Consider the following 23,270-nt stretch of genomic DNA (forward strand, 5'->3'; position numbering starts at 1 on the left):
TTAACTTTGGGTCAATTGTCACCAAACCATCTGCTGTGTCGTTATGTGTTCAAGAGGTCAGTGCCAATAAGCCATTCATCTGCAAAATATCTGTCATCCATCTTGACCATCCCTGAGTCAGTCCTTGCAACTAAATTTCTTCAACTTGATCTATGATTTCGTGTTGTGGGCTTGCCTACGACGGATCGCTTTCTATCGACTTAAGCTCATTATCTAGAAAGATGATCTAGAAATTGTCAGTACCTTGGGATCTCCATGCCTTAATGGAAGGTTTCTCGCCTTCGATGATAGGTTGCATCATTGACCTTCAATCAAAGGACTCCGTGACATGTTCGACATCAACACATCTATTCAAATCTCATGGATTGTACTGAGTACTTTGAGAGCCATTGACATTACTGGTGGTTTCTCTCACACTTGTTAACAGTTTACATCATTGACTGGTAATCAAGTGGTTTCTACCATGTTCGACTTCAACACATTCATTCGCATGGTTAGAATCGTACTATTTCGGGAAGTAGAAATGAAGACCCTGGATCTAGTTTCTACCATCCAGGCTGCGAGGAATTTTGTATTCATTATATTGTGGGTTATTCATAAAAAGATGGTTGCATCCATACTGTGTCTACATGTGTCTATACTTGTGATGTATTACAAGATCATTCCTATATCAGAGCAGTGGTTAGTTTTCTAGTCAGTTTTGATCTGGGTATGGGAATGCCTACCTCAGCGATGATATGATCTCATATAAATATTTTGCATTGAATGTTTTTACAGGTTCCAACCGGGCTCTCCACAAGATGATCCTCAAAATGATAAAGTACTTCACTCTTCCTAAATGATAAATGAAAATCCTCATCTACTATAGACTTCGCACTTTAGGGGGCAATCTGTTACACAAAAATATCATCACCATGACTATTTGCAGTCAGTATGGGTCTATCATCACTTATACTGTCCTCCTAAGCAAGTCTCAGATCTCAGCTCTTCAAATCAAGCTTTGAAAATGAGAGAAAGACATTGAAAATCAACAAAGCTCTGGTTTCGCACTTTCTCTCACTGTTTCCTGCGGTCCTGCACCCCCTGTTCACATTACCTGCGGACCTGTCCACTCTGTCCCTAAAGGAGTGGGTGCGGACCCCTGTGAAAGTCAAAAAGGCACAAGTTTATTTTAAAAAACTCACTTTGGGTTAATTCTAGATGATTCTAGAAGGAGTTTTGACGTGGATTGTTTGCTCTTAGGTGGTTCATGCATCCCAAAAGAGAAGGAGCTAATCCCTTGATGAGAGGAGATATCCCTTTGAAGGAGGGCTTTATCTCTTTGAAGGAGGACCTAGTAACTTCCCTCCATTGCACTATAAATTAAGGCATTGGGCTGCTTGCTAGAGAGGTTAGAAGCTAAACATTTTTTAGGGTAAATGCTGGTGGAATTGAGACTTCCTAGTTAAGTTTGAGAGGAGAGATCACATACCTTTTTGGCTTCATTGGGAAGAGAGTGAAACTTGTCAAAGTAGAGGAGACTTCTTGTTGGACCCTGGGAGGAGCTTGTATAGCATCAAGGCACAGGTTTTAAAGTTCTTCTTTGATTTGAATTAATACAATCAGATTCATCTTTCTCAACAAATTGTCTTATGTCATTTGTTTCATGAATTCCTTGATCATCATGATAAGTATGCTTTATGATATTGGATTTTCAGGTGCTATTTAATTTGTTTGCTTGTTTGTGTTTGTAGATCCGCTACAAGGGAGCTCATTTGGATCAAAGGAGCAAGGCTTCCACAAACTTGCATTGGACCCAAGGTAGGCCTAAAACACTTGTTTGCCTTTGTTTATGAGTTGCATATTTAGAGAAAGATAGTTTTTGATTGGCTTGCTTGTCACTAGATATCGTTAGATTCTAGGAAGGTCAATCTTGTCCGCAAGATCGACTAATTCCGTGTGACAAAGTGGTATCAGAGCTTTAGGTTGTAAGGTTAGACAAGCTTTTGTTGGTTTAGCTGTTGAATGCTCACTAGATCAAAGCTCAAATTAGGAGAAGGAGAGTTGGTGGAAACTAATCCTGAAATTGGGAGAGTCTATCCTCAGAAGGCAATGTCAGAGGAAGGTTCTGTGGGGCCAGACCCTCAATTCATAGAAAGTTTGCTAGATATAAAGTCTATGGTAGAAGAAATGTACAAGGACTTTAGAAATCATAAGAATGAAGACTCCTCATGTTCTAAACAAGATAAAGAAGAAGATGAGTCTCACTTCCATGACCACTCCAAAGAAAAATGGAAAGAGGAAAGCTTTCTCACACCTCCTAATAGCCATGTGCATAATAAGAAAGCATATTTGATCAAGCTATATGTTAAATTTGATTTGCCTATATATGATGGAGAGCTAAATGCTGAAAAGTTGGACAATTGGATTAGACAAATTTATGTGTATTGCAGGGTACAGAACATAGACTCAGACAAGAGTAAGATTTAGCTGGCAAGCCTACACCTAGGAGGCACTGCCTTGGTTTGGTGGGAAGGCAAAACCCAAGCTGATATGAAAAGACATGGTAAGACTATCTCTGTCTAGAGTGAATTTGTTTCTGCAATCAAAAAGCAGTTATATCCATTGGCCTACATGCAACAAGCCACATGAGTTGGCAAACTCTTCGACAGTTGAAAGGGCAAAGTGTGCAAGGGTATACTCAAGAATTTAGAAAGAGAGCATTGATGCTAGCTATCTCATTAGACTCACCAGAGACTTTTTTGAAGTACATTGGTGGTCTACATAGCAACATGAGGCATACCATCCTCATGTTTAATCCCACTAGTATAGATGAGGTATCTGTACAAGCTACTCATCTAGAAGCTAGAGGAAAGAATGGAAATCCAGAAGTTGGGGGATTATCCCAACCCACTGTAAGTAAGAGCAAGGAGAAAAGAAAGTAGAAATGGAAAGCAAGGAAGGCTTACAATGCACAGAAAAGCAAAGCTTCATGCACTCACTGTAAAAAGGATGGGCATGATGATGAGCATTGTTGGATTCTGCATACAGAGATGAGGCCTAAGAAGTCCAAGGGCAAGAAGAAGAAGACTGCTACATCTATTCAGAAAGATTTGGGGTCAGACTCAGGAGATGAAGCAACTATTTCAGCCACAGGTATAAAAGGTAAGTATTCTGAAGCATCTACTAGTAATTCTTCTCAATCTATTATTGATGAAGAAAATGAGAGAAAAAGACATGAGATTTTCCATATTCGAGTTGTTTCCAAAAATCAAAAGATTGATACTTTGTTTGATAGTGGCTTACAAGTAAATCTAATTTCTGAAGCAATTGTAATGAAATTGGGATTAGCAACTACACCTCACAAGAAACCATACCCATTAGGATGGTTGAATGATAAAGCACAACTACAAGTGACTAGACAGTGCAAACTCAAGTTTTCTTTTGGGTCAGCATTTGTAGATGAGGTTGAGTTAGACATAATTCCTTTGGATATATGTGGAATTGTTTTAGGAATTCCTTACTTGTATGATAGAAAGGATATCTTCTATAGAGTTGAGAACAAGTACCTGCTTGTTAAAGATGGAATCGAATACTTTGTAAGAGCTCATAAGCTCAAGAATAATTATACTCTCATAAACTCAGGGCAGATGAAAAGAATGATAAATTCATGCAAACAATTCTTACTGATGGTTGTAAAGGAAAGGAAACCTGATAAAACCAATGTATTTGAGGGTTGTAATGTTGAATAGCAAGCTAATATAGAAAAGGTTGTTTCAAAGAATTATGTCTTATTTCAAGAACCTAAAGGTCTGCTACCCAAAAAGGGAATAGTACATGATATTATTTTACAGCAATATGTTCCATTTCCTAACATTGGAATGTACAGGTTGTCTACTTTAGAGAATGTTGAAATCAAGAAGCAGGTGCAGGAGTTGCTCGAGAAAGGGTTCATCAGGCCTAGCACATCACCATGTGGGTCACCAATCATTTTGGTGAGAAAGAAAGATGGCTCGTGGAGAATGTGCATTGACTACCGAGCACTGAATAAGATAACAATAAAAAATCGTTATCCCCTTCCTCGCATAGATGATCTTTTAGATCAATTGAAGGAAGTTGTTTATTTCACCAAGCTGGATTTTCACAATGGATACCATCAGGTCAGGGTTGTAGAACAAGATGCATGGAAGACTGCTTTCAAAACAAAGTAGGGATTGTATGAATGGTTGTTTATGCCTTTTGGCTTAACTAACGCTCCTGCTACTTTCATGAGATTAATGAATGATGTACTCAAACCTTTTCTTGATGATTTTTTTATTGTGTACCTGGATGACATTATGATTTTTAGTAAAACATGGGAAGAACATTTAAAGCATGTTAAGCAGACACTAGATGTTTTGAAAAGAGAAAAACTTTATGTTAAACTCTCAAAATGTGAATTTGGTAAGACATCTCTAAACTACTTGGGTCATATAGTAGGGGGGGTGAATTAAAAATAGATCCCTCTAAAGTGGCAGTCATTGTAAACTGGCCTAAACCCAAGTCTGCTACAGAAGTCAGAAGCTTCTTAGGAGCAGCACAATATTGGAGGAAGTTCATTTCTAACTTTTCCTCAATTGCAGCTCCCTTACATGCTTTAACAAGATTGAACAAGGTGTTTCAGTGGGGAGGCAAACATAAAAAAGCCTTCGACACCTTGAAAGAAAATATTAGTACAACACCTGTACTAGCACTGCCAAATCTACAAAGACCATTTGAGATCCAAACTGATGCCAGTGACTATGCCATGGGAGCAGTGTTGACACAACATGGTAAACCCATATGTTATCATTCTGAGACTTTTAATCCTGCAGTAGTTAACTATCCTACATATGATAAAGAATTGTATGCATTAGTTCAAAGTGTGAAAAAGTGGAAACATTATTTAATGGGAAAAGAGACAGTAATACATATTGATCATCAACCACTCCAATATTTACACTTCCAAACTAAGTTGCAACAATCAAGACATTACAGATGGATGGGTTTTCTACAACAGTTTCATTTAGTCATCAGATATAAAAATGACATACATAACAAAGTTGCAGACATGTTATCTAGACCTGTTATAAATGCATCTACCATACTTAAGCATAATTTTGTACTACATGAAAGCTACATTGAACAATATGCTCAGGATATGGACTTTAAAGATGTATATGCAACTTTGAATCAAGGCAAAAGAGTAGAAGAATTGGACTATCATATGAAGGACCGACTCTTATACCATTGTGGGAAATTATGCATTCCACAAACTGAGAGAGTAAAGATAATTAGGGAAGCACACACTTCTCTGATATCAAGTCTCTTTGGGGTAAGTAAAACAGTTGCACAACTGCAAAGGTTTTGTTATTGGCCGAAAATGAATGAGATAGTTTACAGACATGTAAGAGGGTGTGTTATTTGTGCTAAAAGCAAGCCCAGCAATAGAAATCTAGGCTTGTACACTCCATTTACCAGTTCCTTCTCACCCTTGGGAAAGTGTTTCCATGAATTTTGTTAGAGGACAGCTAAATCTAGGAAAGTTCATGATTATCTATATGTTGTTGTGGATAGTTTCAGTAAAATGTGTATTTTGGTACCATGTAATAAATAGATTACAGCTGAATAGACTGCAAAATTGTTCTTTGGACATGTATGGGTTCATTTTGGATTATCCACTTCTATTGTATCTGATTGAGACACCCAATTTGTGGGGAAGTTTTGGTCGAGTCTGTGGGAACTGATGGACGCCAAGCTAAAAAAAAGCACAACTTTTCATCCACAAACTGATGGCCAGACAGAAGTAGTTAATAGGACAGTGATCCAGTTACTGAGAGGATATTGCAGCAAACATCCAAAGTTGTGGGATGAACACTTGTGTTATGTGTAGCATGCTTGCAACAGAGCAAAACATTCTTCTACACAGAGATCTCCTTTTGAGACCTGTTTTGGTTTCACACCAAGGTCTCCTTTGGATTTTGTCTTTGGTAAAGATACCATGGTTGATGGACACAGTGATGTGGACATGGCAACTAGGTTCATTGAACAGATCCAGAAGATCCACCAGGCAGTACAGGAACAGCTAGAAAAGAGCCAAGCCAAGTACAAGGCTAGGCATGACAACCATCGGATGGAGCATAGTTTTCAAGTTGGTGACCAGATCTAACTATATATCAGCAAGGAAAAAATTCAAGGTGAAGGTAAAAAGCTAAATCCTATCAGGTACGGACCCTTTAGGATACTTGAGAAGATTGGTGAAAATGCTTTTCGGCTTGATCTACCAACTTACATGCACATCTACTCAGTCATAAATGCAGATTGTTTGAGATTGTTTGAACCTCCAATGATTAAGGACCCTGAAGATCAAAGTCAATTGCCTTCTATAGATGACCTTCTACCTCAACATCTTAATGAATTACAGGAAGACATAGTGCTGGATAGCAAGGTGAGGACAATGCTCAGGGGAGACATGGAGTACCTCAGGATTGGGCTCAAAGGTTCAAAGCCGAGCAGTGCAAAGTGGATTGAGATTAGACAAGTGAGAAAACAATACCCTCACTTAGTTGATGCTCAAAAACCAACTTTTGGTGGTCCAAAAGCTTTTTCAGTGGGAAGGTCATGATCTAAATTAGATCCATGAAGAACTGTCGAAAGAACCATGACTGTATCAAGTCAGGACAAACATCAAAGAGTTCAGAACAGTGATCAAAAACACCCCTGAACCAGTGGCAATGGCAGCCAGTGTGGAACGACGAGGACCTCAGTCAAAGCACACTGACCGAGGCCCATGGAGACTACGCGGGAGGTCGAAATAGCCCCTCAGAGGCCCGAATTGGGAAGCGGAGGTGGATTTTGAAGCGCAACTGGGCGAAAAGGCTCGAAATGGGGAAGCCCCGAGCACTCGGTCACCTAGGGAGCCAGAGAGCCATAGGGAAAAAGGTAGAAGGGCTAAAAGCTAAAGGCGGGACCCACTCCAAAATCGATGGCATTGATCGGGGGCTCCTTGAACGGTAAGTGGTTTTGGATGGAAGCAGAGCGATCCCACTTAGCAATAGATGCGTGGCGAGTGGAGGAGAGAGAAAACCACCACTCCTTGCATGCTAACAGTTGAGCAAGTCAACCACACGAAATGAGCGGATGGCGCTGGATCTGGGGGATCCAGATCGGATGGATAAGATCGCGCCCGATGGGGAAGCGGAATTGACGAGGGATTAAGCCGCAGTTTGTAAAGATTTAAGGTCCGTTTGGCTGCCACAGTGGAGGAAGACTCATTCCATGACGTAACTGAAGAATTGAACCGACGAAGCAAGCTGGCGCTTTACAGGAGGACATGTAGCCACTCCCTGTGAGCTTGATGATGACGTTGAACAGGGAACCCCAAGCGCAACTGCAAAAGGTGATACGATAGAGGAATTGAACTAACTGGGAATGAATTGCCTTAAATCCATGAACAGAGACAGAAAACAGAGGAGAGGAACTAGAAACCCGAGAGGAGGACGGAACCCAGAGAGACAAAAAACATAGAAGCAAAGAAGACAGTGAAGAAAAAGCAGAAAGAAGACAGAGGGCCGAGCTGACCAAAGGCAGTGTAGAGAACCAAAGATCTTGAGAGATTCAAGCCATCCCCGAGAGGATCTGTCAGACCAGAGAGGTCAAAGAGATGGTAGGCAACAAAGTCTATGCACTCCAGTGGCTTGGGGAATCCAAGAAGCACCCTGCCAAGCAAATCTCTCTCAGGTGACTCATATTGAGCTCCTGCATTGTAATTCTCTGCTTAAGACACAATAAAATAAGGCCACCACTAAGAACTCGATCGGAGATGTAGCCCTGTAGGATAGGGTGAACTCCTTATTAATTTCTTATGTTCTTGTATTTGCTTACTGTATTTCTCTACTGTCTTTCCATATAAGTGTCTATGTATTTGCAATCTGATCGATCTGTTGCTTAAATAACATAGACACACACACTATCAAATGAGTTTGTAATACCTTTATTCAATAAATATTTAACTGAGGTCACTTATAGGGTGATTATCAGATCAATTCTCCATCATTTTCATATTAATTTCTATCTTTATATATAGTAATTCCTATAAACTACCCTCTCCTGTATGTATTTATTAGATCCCTTTAATTTAAATATCCCTAGACCTAGTTTGAAATATAAACTATACTATACCTAAACCTCGAAAAATGACATAATTAATCGATCTACGATTACTTGAAGTTAAACCATCCGCCAATCAAATCTCGCATGATACATTAACCTTCACCTTAATCCCAAATTAAATCGAAACCGCCGTGTTTTAATGCCCGTCGGGCCCCCCTATTACCTTCCGTGCAATTTCGTTGATCGATCACCACACGATCTCCCCCCTCCACATCTGACGGCCCGCGTTTATTTTGGAAAGGCCCGAAACCAAAACTTTACTCACCTAAAATGGGTTGTTTTCCATTGGGCCCCTGATGCAACATGGTGCTCGATGAATGGAATCGGGTGGCCTCCCCCAAAAACCACCCAATGCCTAAAAGCGGTGTGAAGAAAACCACATATCGCCACCCACTACATGAAAAACCGTCTACTGTTCACTTTGCACCAAAATTCCAACAAATCAAACATTTACCCATTTAAACACAAAAACCCCAGCATTGCTCGTTTTCGTCTGTTTGAGCAGTAAAACCCTGTGTAACCCTTCTGCGCCACCTGAAGCCTCTGCTAACCAATTCAAACATGGTTTACCTCCCAAAATCACTTTGGACTTACTCCATAGACCTATAAACCTCAATAAAGCCATTAATGACCCTCCCTGTCAACCCAACATTTTCCTAACAATTTGTTTTGTTTTACAGGCGATCAAAATACCGCAGCCTTGGATAAACAGTCTTAATACTAGTCATAATACCTGTTTACTCCAAGATTTGTATCAAATCTATTGAAATAGAGATGGAAAATAAAACATATAGTTAAAATACAAGTAGATAAAACATGGAATTAAATGATTTATTGTTGAAATAGACATTAAAAACCTAAAATATACAGTGAAGGTAAAAGGACACAGTAAATAATAGTCAAAGTGTATAAGGATTAAAGAGTATCAGATTGAAGACCAAGTCAAGTAAAGCAGCTGGCATGAAGAAAAACAACAGACAAGACAGTTACAAAGTATATAGACATGTCAAAGTGAAGATAGATAAAAAAACAGAGCAGTAAAAGTAAACATGGAGGAAGTAAGGGTTAAACAAAGATGAAAATAATTTCACCAGAAACAATGAAGTTTATCCAAAGTAAAAGTGAGAAACGGTTAAAAGAAATTTAAGGTTAAAAGATGAAATCAGAGCAGAAATGGTACATTCTCCAGAAATTTCCTGTTTAAGTCACAATTTTGCAGAAACTATTGTGGCCAATCCAAGATGAATTTTGAGAAACTGGAGGAGGTTTGTGTTACTAAAAGGCTAATCTACAAAAAATTATCTCACATTTTACATAGGTATTACCAAACGTTAGTTAAGTACATGTCTTCACAACCTATTTTTCGGACTGTGTAAAGTCCTATTTTTGACATCTTTTGCAAAGAATATTGTGAACATCTGGAGCTGAATTTTGGGAACCTGAGAGAATTTTATCTCCAAAACATACTTATCTATAATAACCTCTTTGACTTTTTACATATCTATCACATATTGAGATATACAAAGGTATCAATGGACCCTAATCTTGCAGAATTGTTGGAGCAGAATGCACAAAGAAAGGATGCAGTTAGTGACTAGGATGCCTCATCATCAATTAAGAGTTTCTATCAAATTAGACTTTCTCTTCTTTGTCACCATAAATCCATAAAAATAGTGCCAAATAGATTCATTAGTTTTGAATGTCCTTTATTTAAGTTCTATTAGTGTAAAACAGTTTGAGATATTTGTAAAACCAATCTTGATATTTTTTCAAGATATTTCAGTTTAGAATTTGTATAAATACTTCTTCATTTGAAGTATTTTGGTGTGGATTCAAATACATTTCTATAGACATTTTCTTCTCAATTTAAGGAGCTATTGTAATCAAGACTGGATTGGCTTGTTGGATCAAGGAATAAAGTATAGACATTTCACAGGATTCTTGTGTAAAGCAAAAATCAAATAAGTATTTTTTATCTCATGTGTATTATTGTTTCTCTTCATGTTTATAAATAATCATATGTGTCTCTATGAAATCTGAATGTTAAACTAGGAATGATATTTCAGAACTAGCTTAAATGCTCTCTGTCTTGATTGTTTACATTCTTAATGTTTTCTGCTAAACTATCTTAGTCTGGGAATTCTTAATTGCTCCCTTACTTCCGTAGTTTCCCCCCTAGGTCTATAGTAAAGGATTCTTAGTTTCCCTTTGCTCATGATCACTTCCTGCTCTTCATCTTGATCCCGGTCTAAGGATTCTTCATTGCCCTTTCACCCTGGTTAGGACTACCTCATCCATTTGAACCTGAAGATTTGTCTTTTACTTTGCTAGCCTACCCTATGAACTCTTCCTTAGTGATTCATCTGATCCAGTTAAGCCATCCTTTGATTGACTCCATAGCCCAATGGCTCGAAGGACTTGCTTTGTTCATCTATTCCTAGAATTCCACCACCCAACCAAAATCAAAACTTTATGATCACTAACAACTAGACTAAAATTCCACCAAAATAAAGTTAAATTATAAATAGAGAGCCCTCTTTGGACTTACGTTGGCTAGAACCCAAGTCTAAAAGATTAGGTTTGTGGTTACCTCAGATTATTCCTTCTTTTTATAACTTCTAGGGAAGACTTCTGAGTGATAACATAGTGGTGACCATACTGGGGAGAACTAACATTTTCTTTAGAATTGTTTTACAAGTTTAGATCTAATCTGTGATGGTGGATAGTGATCAGACACACAAAGGTTAAAATCATCCACCTGGCGACTCCAAATCAATTCTACAATCAAGACTCCACTGGAGGAATGAACCTGAAAGAACTATGTGAAAATATCAAGCTTTTAACTTGGATTGTTATCCAAGACATTATTTTCTTTCTCATTAATAAATTTTTTTGATGTATATTGTATTTTAGAGAGGATTTTAGATTAATTTTTTAATTATTTTCCTTTGAAAATTGTAAATATATATCCTCCTTATCTATTTAAACAGCATCCTTCTGAATCTTATGATGATCACTTTCCAATCAAGAAGCCTCAAATAATCAAGCCTCCACTGGTAAAAGAATCCCGAGTTGTTGAAAACCTATGGTGACTCCATTCTATCATTGAGTGTTTCCAAGATGAATAGGAGAATACAACGCAGGTATGCTCCTTTGGACAAGTCAAAGGTTCCAGGTTTTCCAAATCCTATGCCCACGTTGATTGGTCAAAGAACCTTCCATTGTTTAACGATGAAACAGCAGATGATGTTGGTTTACATTTATTAAGATTTCATATGCACATCCGAAAGTTCAAAGTCAAATTCCATAAAGATTGTCTTATGAAAATATTTATGGCAACTTTAGAGGAAAAGGTTAGATCTTGGTATGAAAATTTACCAGCCTCTAGTATGTGTTCTTTAAAGCATTTTCATACTGTTTTTCATGATGAATACAAGGAAAGTTATTCATCTCTGTTGCTAATTCAAAACTACTGTGACAATTTTGAAAGTCTTATTCAATATCTGGAAGATTACTATGATGATGATCAGTTCATGGATGATGAAATATTAGAGGCTTTAGAAGAAAAGTCTTTTCAAAAATTTAAAGACTTTCTTGATTTATATTCTCCTCGGGAAGAAAAAGATGATGTATGTTCTTTAGAGGTCCATGAAGTTTCCCCACAGGAAACAATTCTTGCAGCACAACCAACTGATCAGCATAAAGAAGAAATTCAACTCCCTGAACTTGCTCAAGTAGAGGACAACAGTGAAAATAAACAGTAGTCTACTGATCTAAAGATAGAGGTGGTAGAGATTAAAAGTATTGATCCACAAGAGCATCTTCAGCAAGTAGTGGTTTCTTCAGAAATTAAATGATCTAATAATGAGATCTAAGAAAATTAATAAGGTATTACAGACTCATGTGCTTGGATGTGCCTATGTTATTTTAAGCAATGGATCGATAAGATTGCAAAATACACAGGCAATGAAGTAGTAAACAAAAACATAATAGACAACACATAACACATCAAATTTAATGAGTTCACCCAATACTTCTGGGCTACATCTCCTAGTCCAGCCTTCAATGGTGGCCTCTCTATTATGTCTTCAAGCAGAGTTTTACAACAGTATGAGCTCAATTTGAGACTCAATACACAACAGATACAATAGTAAGAGTTTGCTTGAACCTCGCAAACCTCTCAGAGTACACAAACTCTCTCAATCACTCTTTGCCTCTGTCTTAGCTCTGTCTCGGCACTGCCTACTCTGTCTTCTATTTTCTATGGCTTTAAAAAGCCAAACTGCGATGCCTGTTCATTTCAGCTTCTTGGTTTTCTGTCTCCCTGACCTTTGTCTTCTCAAATCCCTTTCTAATTGTTAGCAATCATTGCTAAACGCTTTCAGGGATGGTGGCCACCTGTACTGTAACGGAATGGGTCATCGGGCCCTTGAAATCCTTTGAAATCCCAAACGCGGTCATTTTCTGTCAACACAGGAAAATGCATTCAAAACTGTGAAATTCCACCAAAACATTGTTCATTTCGGACTTCAAAAGTCCTTAAATACGGTCTATTCCTCTATCAGGTCTGTCCTCAATCGCTATTGCAAGTCGATTCGACCTTGTTTCTTCATATTTTAAAAATACGTTAAAATCGTGAAAATAACATAAAAATGGCTTATGGCAAATCTGAAATAATATATAATAGCTTTAAGGAACCCTTTTGGGTCTGTATTATCGCATCGGCGCTTCATCCTTTGTATTTCATTTAATAAATGAAATACACAAAATACATTAAAAATGCCTTTTTCTGTGGATCTCAAATCTTATGCGATAATATTTATATAACTGTCGAGTCCGGTTCATCAGATCGCATATATATGTGTGTGTGTGTGTGTGTGTGTGTGTATCAGTCCCACTCCATGGTGGTTCTCCAATGCGATTGATCGCAATTTCATATCACGATAACCTGAGGCCATGGTAAGCACTTCATTATGGTTTCCGATTGCGATGTTGTGATGCAAAGTGGGTCGTTGATCTGCGCGCTTAATCAACAGTCCTCGTTGACTTCGTCGATCGCCATCGCAACACATATATGGAATCCACTGATATTCTCCGTCTGTCTATGCCGATTGCAATTTTCCAATTAGATCTGGACCGTTGATCGGCTAGATCTGACAGCTACTGTTCATTCACTGTTCTGACCTCCGATACTTTGTTTTTTTCACTATTTTCTCGTGTTTTTGCCTCCCGATAGTGTTTTTCCGCCTTTTGGAAGGTTCTCCTTATGTGCTGGTTTTGATCTTTTAGGAGTTTTTAAGTGATTTTGAAGACTTAGAGAGTTTTTTAGGATCCATTCGGATCATTGAAGACCAATCAAATTTATTTGATGAAAACCATCTCTCAAATTTTCTCTCCTTGGATGTAAATAAAATAAGGCAACATACTTTGATAGATCATGTTCTTTCATCTGAAATTAATGAGAGTTTGCAACTCCCTTTCAAGCTTCTATATGACAAATATAATGATAAGGACTTCCCTATTGTATATGATATGGTTGTTATATTTGATGAAGATCAAGAGCATTCAGAGCACTTGGTTACAGTGGATAACAAGGAGGAGAAACAAATGGCTTCCTTTCTATTTCAGGAGAATCACTTAAATCAAGCAGCAATTTGGAATGAGGTTTGTTTTCCTATTATAAATCATCCAGAAGATCTTATATGGAAGGATTACCATTATCCTTTTGTCAATATATTACAGACATCAGTAGAAGAAGAGTTTTCCAAGTTCATCAATAGACTTATTAACTCTGGTGGAAAAGTTAAAATGCCAACTTCTGAATTTACTTTTCTACCTAGAAAAGCAGAATGAAAACTTCTGTTAAGTATCCATTTACTTGAATGGTTGCATTGGAAATTTGTTATTACTTGATATGGCAGTCCTTTTATCAGACTAGAGTAGGTAGACGAGTGCAAATAAGCTCAATACTCTGAGCATGTGTTAGATTTCAGTTTGCAGAAAAGGGTGTATTTTCAGTTCAAAAGTTTTAGTCACAAAGATTATACAACAAAGCATATACATGTGTGGGATTGGCCCAATGGATCAGGCTACTAGGTGACGCTGTTCTTGACATTTCACAAGGAAATTCCATCCCCAAGTGGAGCCACTGTTAGGTTCCTATACCAATAGGAGTCATAATTTTTGAATGGCTGAGATTAAACCTGTAATATATACATACCTTTGCTTTTTTGAAAATGTTTTCCATATTCAAAAAAAAAATATGTAAAGAGGGTATGTCCTAAAAGAAAAATCAAAAGGAAAAAAAAAAAAAAAAAAGGTCAAAAAAGAAAAAAATAATATATATATATATATATATATATATATATATATATATATATATATATATATATGAACCCCAAGAAAAGAAAAGACCATGAAAGTGAGCAAGTAAAAATGCCACTCCTAGTTACTTTTATGCATAATAAATGATTCTGTGTAGCTTGTAATCTTTGCCACAATCTATGATAGTCAAAATGTTTAAGCTTGGCTATTTCATATTTTAAATTTTATATCTATAAATAGAGAATAAATATATGATCAAACAGTGTAATACTAGCTGAAAATTAGATTAGGTAGAGTGAATAAAAGGAGCTCAACTATTTAATCTGAGCCCTTGGATGTAATAAGGTTAGACTTAGTTAGATTACTATTGTAAAAGAAAAGAAAAATGTTTTGATAAGGGTTTTCCAGCTTAAGTGCACCCTAATAAAGAGAAATAAAAATGGTAGGGTGAGTAGATGGGTAAGTAGAAGAAAGGTTGCAAAAATTATGATGATTGTTACACAAAAAAGCATATTAATCATTCTCATCATGAAAGTTCCAAATGCAAATGGGCAATTGAGCATGTGTAAAATTTACAAAGGCAATTAATTAACTTCCTTCATTCACTTCACTTTTTACTTAACTAATTTCCCACAATAAGTTTAAAGTACCCAAAATCTAAAGTCAAAGGGGCTCAGAGCATTTCTCTTATCTCTGAAGGGACCAAACCCTCGGCCTAATGACTTATAGATATTAAGTACTAAAAATACCCTGATAAACATTTTCCCCCCTTCACTTCCCCTCATTTTCTCTAAATAAACACCTTTTCCTAAAGGATAAAACTCTATTTTCCTCGAAAAAGCAATTACCCCCATGTAAACCCATTTTTCTAAAAAAGCCCCAAAAAACACTTTTTAGCCTAAGTTATAATGTATGTATGCGAAAAACAAACAAAACACAAAAACACATTATGCTTGGCGCAATTCATTCTCTACCATTTTCATATTAATTTCTATCTTTATCTATAGTAATTCCTATAAAATACCCTCTCTTGTATGTATTTATTAGATCCCTTTAATTTAAATATCCCTGGACCTACTTTGAAATATAAACTATACTATACCTAAACCCTAACAAATGACATAACTAATCGATCTATGATTAATTAAAGTCAAACCAATCGCTAATCAAATCTCGTCTGATAAATTAACCTTCACCTTAATCCAAAATTAAATTGAAACCACTGTGTTTTAATGCTCGTCGGGCCCCCCTATTACCTTCTGTGCAACTTCATTGACCGATCACCACATGATCTCCCCCCTCCACATCTGACGGCCCACGTTGATTTCGGAAGGGCCCGAAACCCAAACATTACCCGCCTGAAATGGGTTGTTTTCCGCTGGGCCCCTGATGCAACGTGGCGCTCGATGAATGGAATCAGGTGGCCTCCCCCCAAAACCACCCAGTGCCCAAAAGTGGTGCGAAGAAAACCGCATACCACCGCTCGCTACATGACAAACCGTCTACTGTTCACTTTGCACCAAAATTCAAACAAATCAAACATTTACCCGTTTAAACACAAAAACCCCAGTGTTGCTTGTTTTCACCTGTTTGTGCAGTAAAACCCTGTGTAACCCTTCTGCGCCACCTGAAGCCTCTGCTAACCAATTCAAACATGGTTTACCTCCCGAAATCACTTTGGACTCACTCCATAGACCTATAAAGCTCGATAAATCCATTAATGACCCTCCCTGTCAACCCAACGTTTTCCTAACAATTTTTTTTGTTTTACAGGCGATCAAAAGACCGCAGCCTTGGATAAATAGTCTTAATACTAGTCATAAGACCTGTTTACTCCAATATTTTTATCAAATCTGTTTGAATAGAGATGGAAAATAAAACATACAGTTTAAAGACAACCAAAGGAAACATGGAATTAACTGATTTATTGTTGAAATTAACAGTAAAAACCTAAAATATACAGTGAAGGTAAAAGGACACAGTAAAGAATAGTCAAAGTGTATCAGGGTTAAAGAGTATCAGATTGAAGACCAAGTCAAGTAAAGAAGCTAGCATGAAGACAAACAGTAGAGAAGATAGTTACAAAGCATATAGATACATGTCAAAGTGAAGATAGATAAAAAACATAGCAGTAAAAGTAATCATGGAGGCAGTAAGGATTAAACAGATATGAAAACACTTTCACCATCAACAATGAATTTTATCCAAAGTAAAAGTGAAAAATGGTTAAAATAAATTTAAGGTTAAAAGATGAAATCAGAGAAGAAATGGCACATTCTTCAAAGGTATCAATGGACCCTAATCTTGCAAAATTGTTGGAGCAAAATGCACAAAGAAAGGATGCAGTTAGTGCCTGGGATGCCTCATCATCAGTTAAGAGTTGCTATCAAATTCGAATTTCTCTTCCTTGTCACCATAAATCCATAAAAATAGTGCCAAATAGATTCATTAGTTTTGAATGTCCTTTATTTAAGTTCTATTAGTGTAAAACAGTTTGAGATATTTGTAAAACCAATCTTGATATTTTTTCAAGATATTTCAGTTTAGAATTTGTATAAATACTTCTTCATTTGAAGTATTTTGGTGTGGATTCAAATACATTTCTATAGACATTTTCTTCTCAATTTAAGGAGCTATTGTAATCAAGACTGGATTGGCTTGTTGGATCAAGGAATAAAGTAAAGACATTTCATAGGATTCTTGTGTAAAGCAGAAATCAAATAAATATTTTTTATGTCATGTGTATTATTGTTTCTCTTCATGTTTATAAATAATCATATGTGTCTCTATGAAATCTGAATGTTAAACTAGGAATGATATTTCGGAACTAGCTTAAATGCTCTCTGTCTTGATTGTTTACATTCTTAATGTTTTCTGCTAAACTATCTTAGCCTGGGAATTCTTAATTGCTCCCTTACTTCTGTAGTTTCCCCCCTAGGTCTATAGTAAAGGATTCTTAGTTTCCCTTTGCTCATGATCACTTCCTGCTCTTCATCTTGATCCCGGTCTAAGGATTCTTCATTGCCCTTTCACCCTGTTTAGGACTACCTCATCCATTTGAACCTGAAGATTTTCCTTTTGCTTTGCTAGCATGCCCTGTGAACTCTTCCTTTAGTGATTGATCTAATCTAGTTAAGCCATCCTTTGATTAACTCCATAGCCCAATGGCTTGAAAGCCTTGCTCTGTCCATCTATTCCTAGAATTCTACCACCCAACCAAAATCAAAACCTTATGAGCACTAAGAACTAGCCTAAAATTCCACCAAATCAAAGTTAAATTATAAAGAGAGAGCCCTCTATAGACTTAGGTTGGTTATAACCCAAGTCTAAAAGATTAGGTTTGTGGTTACCTCAGATTATTCCTTCTTTTTATAACTTCTAGGGAAGACTTCTAAGTGATAACCGAAATGTCGCCAAAAAGAAAAATATAGTGAAAATTCCACGATGACCTATTTGGAGTAGTGAAACACTAGAATCCAAAGCTCTGATACCAAATGTTATGCAACCAGCTCACAAAATAGAAGAAAATATAGATAAATGCCTTCAAAATCATCCTCTTTGAGGGGGAAACCTCCTTTACATTACACAAATGAACAATTCTTGGATGATACAAATGACTAAACCTCCTTTCTATGTATAGGAGTATAAGGGGTCACAATATAATGAAAGTCAACATAGCAGTAATAACATAAGGGCACAAAAATAACAATAGTGGGTTTCTATGGGGCACACTAATAAGAATATGGGGACAATAGTGGCACAATAATAACAATAAGGGCTACAATAACAATAGTAATGGGGGAATCACTAGTATTACAGGGACATAACATTGTACAAGAGAACCATGTTGAGGATCAAAATCAAATTGATACGACTCAAAATTAGTCCACTCTGTTATTAGGCTTTCAAGAAGGAAGAGATGAAACAAAAGAGTAGAAGGAGTGGACTGAGATAGAAACAAATGCAGGTTTTTACCCAAAAGAGGGCACACCATCTGAGGAGCCTTGGGATATTAGAGAGGCCACTAAGGCCATGAAAGAGCTTCACATGGGTGAATAAGTTTCTCAAAGGATGAGCGACACCTTCAGCAGGAAGGTGATGATGAGTCCCATCAATAGGTATATGTTGGCTTGAGAGGGCCTCACCCAGGTTCGAAGTTATTTAACCAAACAAATCCTTGTACTACTAGCCCTTTCGGAAATAGCATGCGGAGAGTGGATTGAGGTCTCATCCGAAGCAGTATGGGGGGATGCTGGAACCAAGCTTTTGCACCCTTGACATGTCTGAGGAGTCGATTTAGTCCAATTTTGAATACCTTTGCACGTGTCACTTCACGCACTTTCTTGACCTGCGAGGCCTTCACACTCTGTTATACTTGCCTTCGCGCAGCCGTAACTAGGGATTGAGGAGCCTTCACGCTGCTAAAGAAGCAATCTACGTTATCTCCCCAAGTTACACCATGGATCTTACTTATCTTATTATAACAGTTAGTTATCTTTGCTTAAACAGATACTTTATCTTATATTCTCTTATTCAACACACTCATATAAGTTCGCGCAGCAAATAAATAGTAAACCTGCAATTCATACCCAATATACTTCAATGCATAAAACAGGAAAAGATACACATAAATAATGTAAAAATTCTCTTTATTAATGCTTCAATCGATAAGAAACTCAACCTGCCCTGTGCACTCAGTTGTAGGGGTCCGTGCATACAACTGTGGACTACTAGGCCTCTATGCACTCAGCTATAAAGCCTTCTCCTACTCTACTACCTAAAGACTCGAATTTACACTTAGACTCAATGCTTCATCATTAGATATTCTATCTTTGATTCCCTTAGATGTCTCTTTACACTTAGAGCCTCACTCTATTTATACAATCCCATGGTCCACGGACCATGAGTAAAACTCTCAAGCCGACATTACATTACAAAAGTAAGGGTAGACAACCCTATGACTTAATTACAACTTTGCGCTCCACGCCCAAAAATCGTAGAGTCTTTATATCAGACTTACTCAAAACCTGGGCTTTAAACCCCAAAACTTGCGTTGGGGGGGATCTTGCGCCCAACAGGCCCCCAACACAAACATCGTGGCTCGCCCTCGAGTCACTCTGTCAGTGCAGATTTCTTCGTGCGAAGACCTCCCAACTCTGCTTGGACTGCTGCAAGGTCGTTAGCGCACTGAGCAGCTGCCTGTTGTATCTCTTGGACGTGTTGTTGAGAGACCGCGGTATCTGAATTGCTTCCCTATATATGCTCTTGTGTCCCCTACATCTGTGTGAGCTTGCCTTCAATTGTTGTTGTGATTATGAAGGCCTCGTCAATTCAAGGCTAGACACGCACCTTCAAAACCACTTCTTTGTGTCGCGCTGCGTCTACTTGCTCCTTAAGCACTTTTTCCTCTTGCATTCATGTGAACCTCTGTGTGAGGGCCACCGTCTGCGTGGTCCCCTTGATGTTTTCATACTGTCATTGTAGCTCATGCGCCTCTATTTCTAAGCACTGTATGTTCGAGGTCCAACTGTAGAGTGGTGAGGACCTCAAATGATTCTTCCAACATTTTGGTGCAATCCTTCACTGCACTGTTGATCTCCTCCATCCCCAATTTAATGGCACTGGCGCACTATTCCCTTACCTCTGGAGGAGTTGAAGGCTACGCCTTCAACTGCAACTTTTCTATCTGAAGGTTTAGCTCTAGCTGAACCTTAGCCATCTCTTCTCATGCCTCGTGCACTCCTGCTACTAACCTCTGGATGCGCGCCTCTATTGGTGCCTCTGTTGGGATGGCAAACTCAGGGACCATCTAGTAGGCCTCCTCAACCTCCTGCACCATCTTCTGGTTCTGTGTCACTACCTCGTCACACTACTGGCTTAGTTGCACCATATTGATTCTTTGTTCACTCAAAAACTGTAGCGTGCGACCCTCCCTAGCCCGCAATTCTGTAGTTACTCCGTCCTGCAGGACATAGAGTGTCTCCTGAGGGAGCGCAGCCATGTTGATTCCTACCCCTTTCAACAAACTAACCATAGACCTGTCAGCCTCATTTTATGTTATCGATGCCCCCTCTAGCAGCAGTATTGTGTTGTTCGTACGGGGGTGCAGCATTTCCTTAGCCGTGGTTGTTCCTACTGTGAGGCTAGTCGAGAGAGTACCAGCCTAGGGAGTGCGCACCTGCAACTCCTGAATCTATACCCAGAGGGCCCCCAACACAATATGATTCTCCTTCACCAACTGTTGGAGGGCCTCTGTAGTGACTTCACACACTGTCTCCCCTATATCATGCAGATCTCCCTCAGTGAGGGTGATCAGGTCGAAAGAAGTCTTAGACGCTTTCGACTTCTTTCGCGGCCCCACCTGCTCTCTCAGGCATTGGTGCTTTAACTGTGTCATCGTTGTTTGTAGGTCTGCACCACCCTCCTCTGTCTCTGTCTCCATTTCTTGTTCCTACTCAGGCAAAGGTGACTTCTGGCCCTCGCGCTCCTTCTCTACTACCTTCTGTGCTTCTACTGCATCCTCTTTTCTTCTCTTTTCTGCCAACTATGCCATCCGCAGTTTTGTCTCCTCCTTCTTTCGCTGACTTTTCTGGTCCTGTCGTGGAGGTGCTTAGAACACACCACTCCGGCAGCCACGCCTCAAGTACGTCAAAGATAACATCATCCGTGGCCAGGTGTGGTAGCTGATTCCACTTCTTTGCGAGGTCCTTGCGCGCCCTGATGTAGACATGGTGGAAGTCCACCTTGAACTCCGTGAAGCTTTGTAGGCTATTGTAGACAGTGGGCGATAACCACGGCTTACGGTTAATCCCCATTCTGATGTTCATCTCCATGAACACCTAGAATATCTTACTATCTCGGATCCAGTTCACGTGTTTAGTGGCCCACAGCGAAGCGTACTTCGTGGCCTCTGGGAGATCCCTCGCAATTGTGGGGAACTGGCTATCCTCAAGAAATTCCCCAGCCACCAGCACTATGGATAGCAGAAGCCATGCATAGTGGAAGGTTTTCCCCTGTTCCTATGCCTCATGGAAATTCTCTAGGAACTCCTTGCACAAGAATTCGGACCAGTTAAACTGGACCCCCTCTGTACACTGCTCGGCAAGTGCAACCACTGGCGCAACCACCTCATCCGCGCAACACTTCCACATGATCTTACTTGCCAGTATCTGAGTGACAACTTTGACTAGCTTGTTGTTGATACTGGAGATCGCATAGCCCCTCTTTTCCTTCTCCAACTTATATTTCTTTTTCATGGCCTCTATGATGGCCAAATCACTGCTTTTACCCTCTGAAATGTCTATTGGTCTTCCCCTTTATAAGGGAGTCGGGTAATTCTATGGATTAGGTGGTCCATGATGGGGATATGCTCCTCCAGCCACAAACACCCATCATGAACCAGGCATAGTAGCTGCCTGATGACGAAGATAGTCACTGGGGCACGATGGTAATGTGGCACCTAGAGAAGGTTCAACAACCTTGCCTTTTCGATTCCCTGCAACCACTTGTGCAGATCCAACTCTATGTATCCCGTCGCAGTGTTTTGCTTCGGCTTCATGAGCTGCGTAGTCACCAAGTGAGGGAATTTCTCATGGTCAGCGAGATTCAAACTTCAAACTCGACACCTATCCCAGGTGCGCTCCTTCAAAAATTATATCGTCAGGTAGTAATGAAGTCTGCAGAGAGATTTTACTCTCATCTAGGTTCTTGGGCACCTTTGCCTTCCCCTTCCATGAAGGAACATACACGGGCAGCCTAGTTGGAGGGTCCACGCCCTCGATTTCTTCCTCCATGTCTTCGTCCTTGTCCTCTTCTATCAGGATGTCCTCAAGTTCTTCCTCCTCCTCATCTGTTTCCAAATTAATCGCTTTCCCTTTTTCCTTCATGGTCAATTTAGTTCTTAGCGGGTTTCGTGGGGACATGTGCACCAGAATCATGGGCTACTTATCTTCCTTGGACCTTGGTGTGAACGTCAATTTAGGGATTTCTGCAACTATCCCAGTGCTCTCAGGGGCATCTTCTACTGTCATGGACCGTGTGGCCTCTTTGGCAGTCATTTCTCTGATTTCCCTAGTTTCCATTTTGTTTGTCTAGAAATCCCTCAACTGCTCAACCTGGTGCTCAAACAACACTCTCAATAGGTTAAATAGGTCTCGATTTAGAATACTCTGGGTGCACAAGTTCAATTCTCAAATGACCAAGTGTTGTTTTTTGGGCAGCCCTTTGTAATTTATAGCGCCTTTTGAATTCAAATTCAACCTTTCCCCCCAAATCCGGTCCATTAATTCTCCCTTTGCGGTAGATTTTCCCAAATCTTACCCATAAAGCTCACCTTAAATGCCTGTCGCCTGCTCCATTTAGTCTCAAACCAAGAATTTCATCATGAATAGTCACTATAATGGTCACTTTCCATCCAACTCGTGTGGCAGCACAGCTGCCCTTGCGATGTCGCGGACCCTGTGACACTTCGCTTCTCCGCGCAACCCTGACATTGCGCAGCTCTTAGGTAGAGTAGTTTATAGTCCCGCACCTCCTTTCAACTACCTGGAGCGCTAAGACTATGCTTCCCATGGCTAGTCAAGTGGTCGGGCCACCTGTATACAGCTTCAATCAACCATCAAGCACTTTTCCTGGAAAAATTCTGCCTTTTATCTTTATTATCTGCATCGTGCACTTCAGCATCTACATTGCGCCACCATCCATGCTCCCTCTAGTAATATACAGTCCAATCCAAAGCATCAATCTGATCAACTCTTGGCGGTAGTCCCCAAATTTTT

This window comes from Pinus tabuliformis, chromosome 3_2, assembly GCF_031772625.1.
Source record: "Pinus tabuliformis cultivar Carrire ecotype Pingquan chromosome 3_2, CPIR1, whole genome shotgun sequence".
NCBI classification, from domain to species: Eukaryota; Viridiplantae; Streptophyta; class Pinopsida; order Pinales; family Pinaceae; genus Pinus; species Pinus tabuliformis.